This window comes from Phlebotomus papatasi, chromosome 1 (genome assembly GCF_024763615.1).
Source record: "Phlebotomus papatasi isolate M1 chromosome 1, Ppap_2.1, whole genome shotgun sequence".
In the NCBI taxonomy this organism is placed as follows: domain Eukaryota; kingdom Metazoa; phylum Arthropoda; class Insecta; order Diptera; family Psychodidae; genus Phlebotomus; species Phlebotomus papatasi.
The window spans coordinates 23646668-23662244 of NC_077222.1; the positions used below are offsets into that span (position 1 = coordinate 23646668).

General features: G+C 33.0%; 1 protein-coding gene across 2 annotated transcripts in view; it reads left to right on the plus strand.

The window, feature by feature from the left end:
* Window positions 1–15577, plus strand: part of LOC129798278 (protein roadkill) — a 268894-nt gene that overhangs the window by 106854 nt on the left and 146463 nt on the right. For both annotated transcript variants that reach the window (XM_055841338.1, XM_055841339.1), the window contains exon 2: window positions 11428–11632. The gene's annotated coding sequence lies outside the window, so the exon portion shown is untranslated. The remainder of the gene's footprint in view (window positions 1–11427; window positions 11633–15577) is intronic.

The window sequence follows — 15577 nt, forward strand, 5'->3', positions numbered from 1 at the left end:
CTTCAATGCAATATCATCAGTAATTTGTTAAAGTGTTTTTAGTAGATTGTAAACAGTTGGAGAGACATTAAAACCTAAGGCGTCAATTTAATTGCTTTTGCGAACTTTTCAATTGGATTAATCAGTCTTTTCCGTGAATTTTGTGGCTCTATGAAACGTGCTCGATGGGTTCTTCTTTAACAGCCAGCAAGCCCAGCAATCGTGATCCCCACAAGTTGTTCAATAATATGAAAATACTTTCTTTCAGATGAAAGTATGAAGTATATTGAATATTGTAAGATAAACATAAAATTGACTTCGTGCTGTGAGAATTTCTCCAAATGAAATTTATCTGTGGTTTTTTTTTCTCTCTCTCCCAATATTCCTTCAATTGGCGGGAATTTATGTGCAATATTGGTTAACATATTTATTAGTTGCAAATATTGACCAATTTTATCTTGTGTACGTTCACACAACAGCCGATGTTATGCAATTTTGAGGGTGACAATGATGTACTGTCATGATTGTGAAAATTTATTGGTGAAAATTGTGTTGTTTTTTTTTTAGTTTTGAGGCAGGGATATGACAAAATATTGTAGACAATTTCTGTAGACAATTTTTGATGAAAAATAATCATATGTGAAATGTTTTTATTGAGAAAAAAGGGAAAGTATAAATGCCAATCATGATTTTTGCTTTATTGTCTGGGGCATTTTATATTATTATAAATGAGAAAAATATCTCTGGAGATTGCGCCAACAACAACACTCCATACTATTTGTGTATGTTGGATTTTCTAAAAAGCGAAATGCGGAGGTAAAAACGCACTTTTCCAACAAATTTATATGTATAACATAATTTTTCGTAATCTCATTCAGTGATAATGTTCAATAAACTATTTATTCTCTCACGACACATCATGCTGTAAGCCAAACATGAATATCTTTTAGCTGCTTTACTTTCATGTCATGTTTCCATGATGGTAAAGTGGCCACAAGAGTTGGGTATTATTGCTCAAAAAGTTTGTATAAGGAGTGAAATGAACTAAATATGCATGTTTAAAATGGAAATATATGGATATGTTTGGGTGGCGGAGTGAGGGGCGGAGAGGAGAAGGAAGAAAAACGCATTTTTCTCAAATTGAAAAAAAGAGCCAGAAGATATTTATCAATTGAAAAATGACATCGTGACTTTTCTCTTTTGCAAAGTGAAGGTGGATGGTTAAGAAGAGATTTTGTGATGATGATGAAAATGAGAGAGAGTATGCATGTAGCTGATTCACATTAACAGGGGCACAACTCATTTTGTGCAATTTTTCAAGAGGCAACATAAAAGTTTCACAAACATAAAAAATATCTTGATTGATTTGCGCCCCTACTTCACAAAAAAATATAAAGGTAATACAAGGATTATCTGTATTATCTTACAAAAGATGAAATGTTCAAAGGTAGAGTATGTGCGAAGTCTGAAAGCCTTCCCCTACATCAAAATCTCAAAATCGTAAACAAAATCGAATTAGTCCCCTGTAAATTCGAATGAGCGATATATAAACTATATCATGGGAGACTCTATATTGGAAACTCTTCACCAATTTATGCATATATATAATTTAATGCTCTTGGTACTTTTTCCTTTGTAAAATATATTTAATCGAAAGTTTCTCAATTTTTTTTCTTCTCAATGTTTTTATAAACTTCTTTCACGCGGCGCGTGAGGGGAGCAAAAATTCACATACATAGTATGTATATGAGAGTGTATAATAATTTTCACAGGTTTCTCTCCTACAAGAAGAGATTTCTGCCGTTTTTGAGCATGTATATATTGCCTATAAGGTGAAGTGCATTTAAAAATTAACTTTTCATTATTTAGAAAGTGAATTAACGTAACTCAGTTACACCTCTACTTCATTTGTGTGATTTTTGTGGGCACATGCAAAACAACTTTGAAAAGAGACTATGATATGGAATGAGAGATTTTTGCTGAATAGTAAGAGCAGTGTTGTTGGGTTAAATACAATTGAAAAGAGTGTGAATGAGGAATGAAAAATGGTAATTGAATTGAAATTCATTGTAAAATTGCTAGCTACTCTCTTTTCACTGTTGGGAGTTGATGAACGATTAAATTCCTTAACGGCAATTATTGTACGGTATGTGTAAGGTTTGGTGTGATTCCGTATGCGTTTCATTTATAAAATTGTGAATGAATTATGCAGATGTTCTTAACTTACTGAGGAAGATTGCAAAGGACAGAGGTGCCATATCTCTTACCGTTTGGCCACTAGGCCGGTAAAGTGTTGGACGGACCTAAATTTTAAAGCAAAAGACGGTCTAATGTAATTATAATTAAAATGATGATTAGAGTACATTCCAATGAATTTCCCACTAAGCCAAGCCGTCTCTCAGTTTAAATCGTAAGTCTGTCTAGGGCGTAACTGTCAGACCGAAACCCCCAAACAAAAAACACCGTTAAGTCATTTTTCTTAAAATTTGTGAATTTCGAATTCCCTAAAAAAAACAGGGATGATATGATGACTTATTTTCGATACTATCGACTGTCAATTCTGAAATATTTAAACGATAGCTGTACTTCCTGTGACTTAAGATGGATATTTATCAACAGCTACATTCTTTTAAGAATGTCACAATGAATGGCTCGGCAATGCGCAAAAAGTCGACATTCACTTAATCTAACAGATATAGGTTTATCGATACTATCGATTCGATAGTGTCGATAAGTTATCATTCCACTCCAGATCTCTTAAGAGGATTAGGAGTCGAAATATATTTATAGGAGAGGGTGGGGTAGATGTAGTTTCGCGTAGCTAAAGATTTTTGTAAGATTAATTTGCCAAACTTTTGTGAACTTGGATTCAAGCAAACTAATTGCAACTACTCTAAAAAAAAGTGTCTTTTTAAATTACCAAGGGAAGTTTGGGAAAGGATCTTCTTCCATAGAGAGATTGTGGAAAAGTTTTATCAAATCGACGGCCAACTGGATCTTGTTAAAAATTTGTCAAAAGAATGCTTTTCCATATAAAATGTAGGAAAAGGTTTTGTCGAACTGGTAAACAGCATCTTTTTGATAAACTGAACCAGATCCATTTGTTAATTAAACGACTTTTTTGGAGTAGTTTCTCTGAGGTATCGGCTATTTAAAAGTGCACATTAGGGGAGACTAGGGCAAAAAGTCTCAAATCGAACAAATCTAATATTTCTCACGTAATAATTTATTATCTAAAAATTTTATATTTTCTTAAGCCATGTATGCGTAAACCTGTTCCACCTTTTTCTAAAATTCATATTCGTTGGATTTAAAGTATTAGTATTCGGTTTTACTTATTATAAACATCAACAATCAGTGCATCTTCCGCTGTCTTAGCCTTTATTACTCTCAAAAAAATTAGTCCAAAAACCAAAATCATCTGTTTGAGTTCGAGTTGATCTCGATATATCTCGAGAGCTGTGCACAAACACAAAAAATCTTGGGTTACATACCCAGAGAATAGAAGTCTGCTCAAGAACAGTCACAGTAAATTATATTTATAAAATTAAAATATATTTCCTAAAAATGGTATTACTAAAACTATGGTTGCCTACTTAACAAAATAGTGTTACCATACAAATCGCTGACGTTTCTAGAAAAACAAGAGTAGGGAATCGCATTATTTGTTAAATTTTTAATAAACTCGTTAAAACTTAAACATAAATCGAAAGTATGAAAAATTGGGAACTTAAAAGCAAACTCGTAAAAATCGTACAGTTTATCTGAGACACAAATCACTTTCACATTTTTATTTTGTCTTTGTTTTTAAATACTTTTTCTTATTCCCTTTATTTTCATTGTTTGGAAATTGGTCGATGGCTATCTATTTTCACAAGGCTTGTCCATAATGAGTAGGCAAGCTTATGATACCCAGATATTCCAATTTCGGTTTTGTTTAAAACTTTTTAGGTTATTTGCTATTATAATTAATTTTATCTGCACTTTGTTTTTTATGAAAAAGACTGCTTAGTAAAATTACTCCCTAAAGGTTTTTTTTTTAATTAAAGCGAGGAAGTTATTAAGTTGCATGCTATTATTCTTTTAGAGCCCAAATTGACTTAGGCTAAACTTCGTAAAGGACCAACTTAGAAAATGAAATTATGCAAAAAAAAAAAACTAATCGATGATCTTAAGCCCCCAGTGTATAATAGTTTGAGATAAATCTTTGCTGTCAAATTTTACTAAATATATTCTCGATGATTATCCTGAGTCGATTTTGGCTCTTAGGCAAAGGAAACTGGGGTAGCATCGAATAGTGATTTTTTATTTATAAACTACTCGGACTGTGACTACCATTTCTTCAATGGATGAGTATCCATTTATTTATTTCATTTCCATTTCCAAGTATCCCTATAGTATTTGTGAATTCATACAGATCTCGACCTCTGAAGTCTAACTGTGTTATCACATATGCACATTAAAATTTTAATATGATTCACATTAATTGTCGCTGGTGAGAGTCCAAAATGTGTAATTTGTGTATTTGAATCATTTTATATTCAAAATTTGATCTATTTATTGATAAAAAGTTAGACTTGGCCCACAAAATTTTATATAAATTGATTTATAGCATTAATGCGAAAAATTAATGCGATTTTCTCTTTAATTTTTTAATGTGAAAAATATTTATGCTTTAAGTAAATTTAAACTTATTTTTTGCAGGACAAGTCCACTTCTTTATCAATAAATATAAAAACCCCAAATATTAAGTGACTCAAGGACACAAATGACATATTTGGACGCTCACAAGCGACAATTAATGTGAATCGCATTAAAATTTTAATGTGCAAGTGTGATAACGCCGTAATATCTAATTCGAAAATCGCAGTGTTCGGCGCTATTCCGTGTTCGGTAGTGCCCCAGTTGCCCTTAATCCTAACATATTCACGTGCGTAGTTATGATATTTTTATCATCCTTAGAATAGAACCGCTACAAAATCGCTATATTCTATTCCCCTTGTAATTCGCTGTATTTACAAAACTTACTAAAAGTTACCCTTTTAGGACAGGCGGGAGACCGGTGTTCCAAAAACAAAAAAATATTTTTTTTAATATCATCATCATCATGATCATCATCTCATTTTCAATCGCTTATCCCCCTATTGGGGTCGCAGGTCCATCATGACATCTCTTTTAGCAACTTATGCCTGCCGATCCTACGCTATTTCAGAAAGATGTTCGGGTTCGATCCCAAGGCATTGCAAGGCAAGATTCTGAATTTGATTCAGCCGCCTTGTCCTAGGTCTGCCTCGGGGTAGACGCCTCCTCACAATAGCTTGCATAGTTTTCCTGGGGAATCTTTTTTTACTCTAAAGTTTTTTGTTCTCTGAATAGTCCGAAAAAAATAGTTTTTATTTTTGGACCACCGGTGTTCCATTCGTCCTTAACCCTTTAAGGACGTGAGGGTCAAGAATCAGGGGTCAGAAAAAATCACTTTTTCTAACTTTTTAGAGCAAAGCACAACTTTAGATGACCGTAGGAAAAATTTCATTTTTGGGTCACCGGTGACCCAATCGTCCTTAAAGGGTTAAAGGGTTAAGTTTCTTTTACAACTCTATGCTACGAAGAAGATCGCTATGCTAAATTAGCATCGGTTAACAGCAAACCTGAGACAATGTGTGCATATTGAAAAAGCTCTTTGCTATTTTGCTTTGTGAGAAAAATTAGTTTTGAGCACGTTCGTAGGTATTTCAAAAATAAAATTTGTTATCTCAATGCAAAGAAGTGATAGCACTACATATTAGTTTTTTCTCACATATGTAGAGACTTCCTTTAATTGGCAGTTTTGACTCATATTAGTTGTGATTCTCTTTCTCTTTCACGTATACAATATTTGTGTGAAATTTGTTGTGCAAAGTAGGTCAAGAAAGAACTAACATACCTTGAAGTGCTCAACAAACGAGGAGACCCTCTGCCCTTGTCCAAAAACTTCTTTGTTGCTAATATACATATCTCCAAAGACTGATTTTTTTCCTCAACATTCAAAAGAATAAGCATTGATAAAAAGAATTACACATTAATAATGAAACTGTAGTAATTTATTTTGTATTGTCTTGCATTGAATTGACGAGGGACGATTCAATAGAACTTTATTATGTATAGCTTTTCATTTAAAGGAAACTTTAATTTAAGAGATCAAGCATTTGTTATGCAAAAAATTGGGGCTGAGAAAAAAGCAGAATACTTCTCTTTTATCTATAAATTTTATTTGTAGATAATTTAAAGAAATAAGTACACCAAAGCAAGAGTTAGTGAGAACTTCCGAATTGAGGTGTTGATAAATCGTTGGAGTAATATAAACAATGTAAATGGGATTGGCTTTTGTTTTCACGACACGACCTTAAACCTAATCTACATAATTTGTCCGAGATTTAAATATTATTTCTTACAAACTATAAATAAGGTTTTATTTAGAAAATATAAGTCGATGCTTTTGTTGAATTTTGCACTAAATATTTTGTCTTTTAGGTTATCTATGGCGGTTAAATGTGTATTTTCCTTGAATATTTGCTGAAATTTTCCTGCAATTTTTATTCTTGGGTTATATTGTTGATAAAATAACCAACAGAGATTCAGTGTAAATATTTTAGCGTGCATGAAATACATTATTTTCTTGGTTATATACATATATTTGAGTCAACTGAGAAAAAAAAGAGAGAATGCGAGTGAGAAACCAAAAAGGTTTCAAGTTGCATGATTTAGTGTATTTTTAAGGGGTCACACACTCAAAATTTTCACGTAGGAGTTCAATAATAAGCGCAAAATTTCGAAATTATTCCCATTTCAGTGCCTCTCTTGCTTATATCATGTACATAGTATGTGTGATATTATGTATAAAATAGTATTGAAGGCGCATGATTTTGTATTTCATTTGACTTTTTGGTGGTGTTTATTTATGTCTGTCGTGCAACATAATTTCTTTTCTTCCACCACAGAGGCACATTCCATTGGATTAAAGTGAATTTATTAATTTGATCACAGAGATAATAAATTTCTTCAAGTTAAGTTTCTTTTTTTTTCTGCACTGATGTTGTGAAATTGCTTTGCAAGAGACTTTGCCAATTTGCAATCTCAGGGAGAGATGCTGAAAGAAGTCGATGAACGAGAGATTGAGCTTCGAAAGATCATGAGAGACATTTATTAATTAATCTTGTTAAATTTGATATTTTCTTCGAGTTTTTTTAAGTTCAAGTTTTTCTGGAGGTATTGAATTTGATAAATTTCGTAAAATTAAAAGTAGATCGGATCTTGTAACAATTTATGTTGGGGTTGCGCGCCTTGGACATCTAGGTTAGCAGCTAATGCCTGTCGATCCTCCGCAACTTCAGGAAAATAATTTGCATTCAATGCCAGAGCTCTCCAAGGCAAGATCCTGAATTTAATTTAGCTACCTTGTGTTAGATCTTCCCTGAGGGAGATATTCCTCCACAATGGCCTGCATAGCTTTTCTGGAATTATTGTACAGTTTTACAAACTTTATGAAAATCATTTTGATCTAATACAATTGTTAAAAATATATCATATTTTTTTTTAAAAAAAAGTTGACAGTTCGAAATTCGAAAGTAATTCGAAAAAAGTTCGTTGACCATTTTTTAAATATAGTTAAGATTACTTATCTGTCCAAATTTTACAGTTATTCTAGTCTGGAAAACGTCCGCAAATCGTAAACTGATGTTGTGTAAAATTGATAATTTTTTAACAACATCAAGGGGCCGTGCATTCACAACTTTGTATGAAGAAAATGTGAGTATGTGAAAGCTCTTTTCAAAGTCAGTACAGCATTTGATCGGAATCTCAGATAAAATAATGCGACCGCAATGTCAAATTTACACGAATTTCTTTTTAAAATGCTACTCTGTCGACCGTATAGTGCAGATCCGGTCCCCAGTATTTTAGGGGCTTTGAAGATATTATAAAATACTCCAAGGACATAAATTTGACTCCAACGGAAAAGTTTTTACCGATGTTTTTACTATTAAGAAAAACGTGTGATTTAAAAATGTGTAATATGAAGTTTGTGTAATGTAGATGCGGGTGACTTTGCTCCCAACCTTTCTTTAAACTTTGCTTTAATTCTAGCACTTACTGATGATCTTTGGATCTTCCTTAAGTGTCTTAATGGGCACTGAATCATCCTTAAGTCCTAGAATTAAAGCCAAGCTTACGAAAGGCACGGATGCAAAGTCAACCCTTAAATCCAGTTACCCGCTTCTACGGTAATGTTAAACTGTGTAATTTTGAATAAATGACGTAAAAACGCTCGCGTATCCTGTAGATTTTTGGAACCACAGGAAGTTCTCAGAAGCCTGGACAATTTTTGAGAACTTAATCTTAGGAATTCTAGAAATCTTCTGGAGTTCGCAGGAGTCTCCTTAACTCAGGACAGCCTCTAGAACCATCGGGTAATCCGGGAAACCTTGAAAAAATATTGAGAACCCATGGGAATGGGAATGCTAAGAAGCTTGGGTAACCTGTAGACTTTCCGAAACTGGTCAACCTTTATGAATTCAGGGAACTTGGGAAGTCTTAGGGAAATCATTAGGACTTTCATATGTATCTTTGTCGTAAAAATTTTTACTTCCCTGTTTTTATCTTGTCTCTCACAGTTGTACATATTTGTACACAATTTCTACACACTTTGTGTAAAAGTACACATTTACGTAAATTTACAATGAAAATTACGATAGAGCAGCGTGCACTATTTTATTTTATTTTCTGCTCGAATTTTACAGAGAGCAGTATATAATCCTTCGAATTTGAGTATATGTATTTCGTCTCCTTTCCTTACACTCGAAGGGGTCGTATTTTGGCAGAATTCTGAAAATATGAAGTTTCGAGTTTTTTTACGTTATCCTGTTTATTCGTCTGTTTCGTCTGTGGGTCCAGCCGTTACCACGCCTAGAACCTAAACGGTTAAAGATAGTGACTTGGGACCTTCTGGGGATCCCCCATCAGTCGACCACTATTAAGACGACGCTCAATCTCCCCTCCTACACCTCCCATTCGCTTTCAAAACCATAGTATTTTAGATTCCTAGAAAATACGTCACATTTTTTCATTTTTAAATATGTTTTAGAAATGACGTAAGCGCACATTTCGTCCTTATCCGAAAATCGCGTTTAAATCATTCTTAATAACGGTTTTTCAAGATCAAATGTTAAAAAGGCTCAAGAGAGCGCATTTATCAACCGAATGGTATCATCTTTGGGCTTGTTAGAAAACTGTACCGGTTCTGATCCGTTCTAAACCGATAATGAACTGATTCATACCCGATAACTAATTTTTATCCTAAATTCAATTATATTACTTCTGAGGTGTATTTTGGGCGATGTTTTAACCCTTTAACGACGAGACAGTTTTTACGGACTGAAAATCATCAATAAAAATTAAACTGAGTTTTGCTTAAAAAATGGAAGTATGAAAAATAAATAAAATCAATTATGAATTTGAGAATTTAAAAATTCGCCATTTTCGAGCTTAAATATTTACTACATAACGAATAGCTAGAGACTTGCAAAAAATATTCTAGTTTCCTTCAACCTTCTACTTTACAATTATGTACAGATATAAGAAAAACATAACTTTAGGTAGACAGGAAAAATTATTTTCTTTATGGGACACCGGTGTTCTAATCGTCCTTAAAGGGTTAAATGATTTATAAATCAATTACAATCAGTTGGGAATCGATAATGAACCGGTTATGAACCGATAATTAATTTTAGTCCGAAAATCAATTTTATATTACTCCTAAAACTTCTTTGTGGAATCTTTTGAGTGATTTATGAATCTGTTCAAATCGGTTGAAAACCGGTAAACGGTAAATGATCCGAAAGTATTCCTGAGGTATTTATATGGGGAAACAGTGGCGCAATAGGCAAGACCGTTGGCTCTTGGGCGAGTCTACAAACGGACTAGCAGATTCTTTTAACACGGGATATGGGACATTGTAAAAATGATCACCTTTGTAATGAATATATCTCGATACGATTAATAATAATAGCTATTTATATCATCTAAAAATCATGAATTCGAGCACTTTGCAAAGCCTGAGACGGTCACTCCTTTTTTTTAAATAAAGTTATTGAATTTGTATACTTTTCCGGTTGAAGAAAAATATTAGGGTAGTTGATTTGTGAACACCAAAGTTGATGGTCAATAAAATCCCCTACAAGAGGTACACAAAAAAAATATTGAAAGATTCACTGTAATTCCACTGATAACCATCTTTATTACTGTTCTACAATTAAATTGTTTTGCTAACTTATGGAAAAGTTCAAATGCCTCAGACTACCAAAGAGTAGTAGCAAAATCTTCCTGTCTTCTATTTTTCGAATTTAGTTATCTACTTGCTATTATATCTCTCGACAAAATTAAGGAGCATAAAACCCAAAATTAGTTCCAAAGTTCTCAAAGCAATTTTGAATCTTAAGTTTGATCACAATGTATGGCCGCATTGCAAACTAGAGCATGGTACATAAAGAATTACTAACAAAAATATTGCGCGAACTGCACTGTGAAAAACTCTTTTTCTCGCTGGAATAGTCAACAGTAGCGATTACTTAAAATGTTAAACATTTTACGTAAAAGAGAGAACTTCAAAGAGGGAACAATATTTTGAAAATACATCCGGAGGGCTTTTAAGGTGTGAGAAAAGCATCAAACGGGGAAAAAAGTGTCGAAAGAAAGGTTTCCATTTCCTTGTTGATTTCAATGTGTTTGGAGCATAAAGTGAAAACTACTAGTTCAATTGCGACTGGTTTTGGATTTTGTTACTAAAAGCTGAAAATTGCAAGTTGGAAGTTTAATTAGTTGCCTTATTATTGTCGATGTTTATTGACAGAATTAAAGTGGAAATTATAAAGTTAATTGATGTCTGGAGGTTTGTTTTCAAAATACTATTTAATAGTTTTAAATTAAAAGAGAGCATAGAGAGAGAGAGAGAGTGTGCAAAAATTGCGTAATTTCCTATTTTAGTCATATATTAGTTGTATATAATAAATGCTTGAAGACAGAGAAAAAAACTGCCTATTTAGAGTTGATTTTCTCACTCAATGTGAATGTATGTTTTCACCATTTATTGATGTATTCTCTGTCAAATACATTGGCATTTGCGAGTATAGGAAGTGGAAGTTATGTATTTTTTTCTTCTTCTTCTTTCTCTTTCGTGATACCATAAACACGTGAGTTTCTAACCACGTGTAGCAATTGAAAGTTTTCAAATATAAAATTTGAAATGGCATTAGGAATTACCGTGTGTATGTGCATTCTTTTCAAAATTGATTTTGTTGTTGTTTAAAAATTTTAAATTCAGAAAGAAAAATTCATACAATTTGACTATAAGATAATTCAAATTGGAGATATTTTTCCTCATGTTATATGAAAAATTTTCTCTTTTCTCTTTTGCAGTGTTGGTGGTTTTGGTAAAGAGATCTCTTTTGGGAAAGGAGAGAAATATTGTGTGTGTATATACCGTGTTTCCAAACAGATTGGCAGCGGGTCTAAAAGGGGAAAAATTGAATTTCTTCCAATTGTAACCGAAAAAGTCATGGTGTACATATGAAAAAGAGATTGCAGAGAAAGTAACTTTGAAGAAAAAGGAGGAAGCAAAAAGGTGAGTGCGTCAGTTTTGTTAATGTTATTTATAATTTTTGCTATAATTTATTTTACTGAGCATTACATCAAAGTGGATTTCTCTTTTTGGAAAATTTACTCCAGCACAAGAGAGAAAAACACCCTCCACACTATATTGATTTTAAAAGAAAGAGCAATATACTGGAGATATTGCTATTGTTGGCACAACATCCACTGGTAAAAATAAAAGGGTCAAATTGACCCTTTTCCAAAGGATGGATCATATTTGACTCTTTGAAAGGGTCACCAGGAACCCTTCGAAAGGGTCACCGGTTTTGACATCTATTTAATTCCGGAATAAACGAATAAAAAAACAATGAAAAAGTGATCTTTGGTGTTCGTTCAGATGAGAGAAATATGATATCAGTAATAAGTTTACAATAAAACATGATTATTCGTGATAAATGTGCATACTAAATTTCAAGTGATACAAAAGTGAACCTTTCAAAGGGTCAAATACGATCCATCCTTTTGAAAAGGGTCAATTTGACCCTTTTATTTTTACCAGTGTCCCATATAGGAACTAGACCTTTTCTGTAATTAAAATTTCTAGATTTTCTCTTTGATTTTTCCTATAAAAAGGAGGATTTGTCAATTGGAATTGAGCCCAGTGAAGATCAAACGTTCTATACCTTAATTACTTGTTTGGAAGTCGTAAAATTTTGGATATCAATTTCCAAATTTTGATGACCCCCACACATAATTTCATTGGTTAAGCAAATATTAAAACAGGAACCTATTTTGGAAGTAAAGCGATCTCTGTACTCATGGTTCACTTTGGGTACCTGTCAGCCGATCATAAAGATTAATTGACGCCGATCACGGCGACTCATCAGCGCCGACCATCCGATCTGACGCGTTCACGATTCACTTATTAACCATGTTTATTCACCCTCTAACTGTTTTCTAGGTAAATAAAGATAGTTTTTTTCAAATTCACAATGTAATTATATCAGCTATATCGAAAAAGGATAAATTAATAACTCAATACAGTGCTTAAAAGCCTTTACAAATTGTTAGAATTTTTTGTCAAAATATACTATTTTCGAAGGAAATCATATACACTCCTGAAGATGGAAACGGCAAAATTCTGCTAAAAATGCAATTTCTGACAAACATTACTCTCTTCTTGAAGAGGCCTTAACAAACGTTAAGAATATATTGTAAAGCACAATTCATCCAACTCTAGTTTACTTCCGGAAAGCAATGATTGATCAACGTTCATTCATTTACAAAGGTGATCAATTCAGAGAGTTATAGAATGTCTCTCCAGGGGAATTCTCTCCTTTTATACTATCTATGTGAGAATTGTCGTTAAGGAATTTTGATATGACTAAAATCATATGAGATTTCTTAGATAGATTTTTGCATCTATAGAATATTGAAAAATATCGGAGGCAACCAAAATCCCGAAAGCCAAAATCCCGAAAGGGTCAAAATCCCGAAAGCCGAAATCCCGAAAGGGTCAGAATCCCGAAAGCCAAACCCCGAAAACCAAAATCTCGAAAACCAAAATCCCGAAAACCAAAATCCCGAAAACCAAAATCTCGAATGCTCAAAATCTTATAAGGTACGTAATTGTACGGACCCAAAACACAGAAAATTTCCCTTTGCCCCCAGTATGCGCGGATGAAATTAGGGGAGCAGATATGATACTTTTGAGAAATCACGATTATGGCTTTTGGGATTTTGACTGAGACCCGAAAAATGGGAGAAATCCGAAACACAGAGAAATCCGAAAATGTTAAAATAACATTCCGGAAATGTTAATTTTACCCTGCAGTAATGATCCGAAATCGGTGTAAGTATTACCCGTTTTAGATGTATTAGGGGTTAAAGTTACCCTTTTGTCATGTTGATTTTACCCTCAAAAGGTGTAAAATTAAATTTAAAAAATGTTGATATATTTTTACACCTAAAAAGTGTTAAAGTTATGAGGAAAAAAAGTTAATCGCACCCTCTTTTTTCTCAGTGAAGGGATCCCGGTCAAAATTTCGAAAGCCAAAATTCCGAAAAAGTCAAAATTCCGAAAAGCCAAGATTTCGGAAACCTATCTTAAACGTCAAATCCCAAAAGCCAAAATACTGAAATTCAAAATTTCATGGTACATTTTCTGTGTTTTGGGAAATTATTTTACACATTATCCTCCGTATAATTTTGTCCTTTTCAGGACTTTGACTATTTGGGATTTTGTCTTTCGGAATTTTGGATTTCAGGATTTTGATCGGCACCGATATCAAAATTATGCATATCTGTTTTTAAGTAAGAAAAGTTGCTTAGTTTTTTACGAATGTGAAAATCTATTCCATTTTTTGGCCGTCAGTGGTGAGTTATGTCACGTGCGGCGGAACCGTATTTTCCAAAGCTTACATAGCAATTCTCATATTACGCTGAACTTGTCCCAAGAGTGTTGATTCATTTTTTTTTATTTCAAAAATAAGTTTATTGATTTAGTTAATTGTCGACGGTATTTTGAAAATAGTGCGTCCAGATATTTTTGAAGCCATTAATCCTTATTTATGTCTTGTGGTATTTTTATTCACAAAAGTTTGAAATTTTCAGTATATCTGAGACAATGTCAATGTTATAAAAAATGGTAACATTCAATATCTTTGTTCTAATTTTTCTAAAATTATATATTACCCACATACTAAAGTCTATCTAGACTTTAGATTACTTAGGTCATAAAACGATTTAAAAATGAATAGTTTCTTGACTGAAGTATAGCTTTTAATGTAAAACAAAAGATGGCAAAGCATCCCAACTTTGCGTAATTCTCGGACTCACGAGATAGAGCTCTCCGTGAATTAGTTTTTCGCATGATCTTTTGGTGCTTACTGGTCTACTAGAAATCAAATTGATTCATAAAACCACAAAATCATTTGCAAATTAAAAAAAAATCGGTACTTAACCGATTCTCTCTCGATGAAGACCGATGCACCCCTTTAGAGACAATTTGCTCAGCTTTCGGTCTGATTTTCACAAAGAATTTTCTTTACAGATATTCTAGCACTCTGCTGGAATTTTCACGTAAAATTTTGATATTAGCTTTCATAGTATTCAGCCAAGTAGAATGAGCAGTGCATTGTTTATCAAAATGTATGTGATATTGCAAAGGGAAAAGATGAAATTGCACCAAATGTCGAATTGAGAGAGAGTTTTGATCTCTCACAGAGTGAAATTGTAGGCGTCAAAATGTTTCCTACTTTTATTTCTTTTCACTCTGTCTCATTTTTAACGTATGTGTTGTTTTTTTTCTTTTCTATTTTGCTTCATACTCATTGAAATTGAGGAAAAGTGCAATCGTGCATCTCGTGCTGTGTGATGCTCATTTCTTCTTCTTCAACAGTGGTATTTGGTTGGAAAGAAGTTGAAAAAAAATGAATTAATAAAAAAAAAGATTAGTGATGTGAACTAAATTCATTTGCGGAATTTCACAGAAATAATGAAAAAAAAGAGAGTGAGACGGAGAGAAATAATTGCGCCAACTTCTTGTATACCAAATGGCTAAGTGAATAGGTTTGATTAAATCACGATTTTCCAATTTAAACACAATCTCTCTCTCTCACTGTCGTTTCTTCTGTTCGGGGAGAAAAGTTGAGACGACAGATCAGTCATATATGGAGATTATTTTTTGATTTATCAATCTCCCCTTTATTGCATGACGATTTATTTTCTTGCACAAAATGGCAAGTGGATTAAAATTAAATTGCTTTAAATTCCCGCATTGGGGCAGATAATTGGTGGTTTACAAATTGCTCAATTCTCTTATATCATTCTCTCTAAATGATAAAGTAATTTTGAAATAGAAGCTTTTCAGTTGGTGTTAATTTTTGGTATTTAAATGCAAATTGACTGTAATGCGGAATTATGATTAATCTCAAGTTGAAAAATTATGTTAATTAGGTGAGATTATTAGGAAGAG